This window comes from Octopus bimaculoides, chromosome 4, assembly GCF_001194135.2.
Source record: "Octopus bimaculoides isolate UCB-OBI-ISO-001 chromosome 4, ASM119413v2, whole genome shotgun sequence".
NCBI classification, from domain to species: Eukaryota; Metazoa; Mollusca; class Cephalopoda; order Octopoda; family Octopodidae; genus Octopus; species Octopus bimaculoides.
Window position 1 is genome coordinate 53,095,133 of NC_068984.1, and position 1,907 is coordinate 53,097,039.

The 1,907-nt window shown below is 31.1% G+C and overlaps 1 protein-coding gene across 5 annotated transcripts in view; it reads right to left on the reverse strand.

The window, feature by feature from the left end:
• LOC106871829 (prominin-1-A) overlaps positions 1 to 1,907 on the reverse strand; it is a 144,619-nt gene that overhangs the window by 101,173 nt on the left and 41,539 nt on the right. For 4 of the 5 annotated variants that reach the window (XM_052967071.1, XM_052967069.1, XM_052967070.1 and 1 more), the window contains exon 1: positions 323 to 476. The exons of the other annotated variant lie outside the window; for it this stretch is intronic. The gene's annotated coding sequence lies outside the window, so the exon portion shown is untranslated. Of the gene's footprint in view, positions 1 to 322; positions 477 to 1,907 lie in introns of those variants that run through there. 5 annotated transcript variants of the gene reach the window in all.

The window sequence follows — 1,907 nt, forward strand, 5'->3', positions numbered from 1 at the left end:
TATATATATATATATATATATATATATATATATATATATATATATATGTATTCAAACATATATATACACACACAATATATATATTCCAACTCATATATTATATAAATATATATATATGTATGTATGTGTGTGTATATATATAAGTATATACACACACACAACTATATATTCCAATTCATATACATACACGCATCTATATATTCCAATTCATATATATATATATATATATATGAATTGGAATCTTCAGTAAAAACGAAAAGTTACAATTTGAATATACATAAAAGTTTAAAACTTTACAAGAGAAAGACGAGTAACTAGCTACCTTTGTTTGTAGTATGTGTATAATTTACTAGAGAAGCACCTGCTGTTAGCTCTGCTAGCGATGAAATGAAGAAGAATAACACAAGGATTCCCTTTAGAAATTGTGACGTCACTACCAGTCGCCCCGCCCAGAAATACTTTCACGTGTATTCGAGGAGTGTCGAAAGGAGTAAAAATAAATGAATGAATAAATAAATAAGTAAAAATACAGGAAATGAAGTTGGAGAAAGTGCCGCCTGCGCCCTTATGTCGTTACTGTACAAAAAAGACAAGTATAAAGATGTGTAGTACAAAAATTTACTTAACTCGATGGCTTTTCTTAATAATGAATGAGAAGGTATTGGTTTACAAATCTGTCGAACTGTCTCTCACAACATATGTTAACGGGGAAAACAAAGCTTCATTAAATGTATTTCACTGATTCTCTTTTAAAAATCATAAACTAACTCCAGTACACGACTCTCAAATTTTGTGTTGTGTGTATGTGTGTGTGCGTAAGAAGGGGATGTTCATTTTTTAAGTGTTTTATTATTTAAAAACATACAAAATATTTTCCTATCTGCAGTCACATAATTTAGAAATATCACTTATATACTAAATCCAAATCGGTTGCCCGTATGCACACTTCTCCAATAAATCCGTGGCCTTGTACCAATTTTAAAAAATCAATATATTATTTAGAAATATGATACGTATCGATTTCTTTTGACTTGGTATAATTTTTGAAAAATAATACGGTACATTACTGGTACTTATTTTACCATTCGAACATAAATGAAAAACTGAATTAAGCTAGCAAGATTTGAACCCACAAACTAGAGGTTGAGACAAAGACTGTTAGGCATTTTCATTTAAATATCATAAATAATTGTTTCCAATTTGGGCACAAGGCCAGCAATTTTAGGAGACAGGACAAATCAATTACATCGAACACTGGTATTTATTGTATCGACCCCAAGGGATGAAAAGCAAAGTCAATGTCGCTGGAATTTGAACCCAAAACGTAAAGCTGGAAGAAACAATACTAAGTATTTTGTCCGGCATGTTAACGATTCTGCCGGCTCACAACCTTAAATACCACAATAAAAAGTTAAAGTAATCGATATTTTAAAAGTGGTTTACTACTGAAATACAAGACATTTTTATTTTATTTTGTTTTATATTTTTTTTTTATGATCAAATCGACCCGGTACAATTTTTTTTTTAACGTCTGGTACTTATTAAAACAGTATCTTGCTGAACCGCTATATTACGGGAACGAAAACAAACAACACCAGTGGGACACATACACAGCACATATTTATATATGTAAATATTGCTCCCTACCACCTGGTTCTGAGTTTAGTCCCACAGCACAGTACCTTGGGCAAAAGTCTACTAAAGCCTAAGGCTCACAAAAGCCTTGTGAATGTATTTGGTACATGAAAATAGAAAGAAACCCATCACACGTGCACACATAGACGTATACATAAATATGAAATAAAGAGATCAAGAGCTAGGAAGAAAGTTAGCAATACAACTTTCAGGGACAATACTGGAGAATTGTGGGGCAAGGTTGTGGATATATATATATATATATATATATA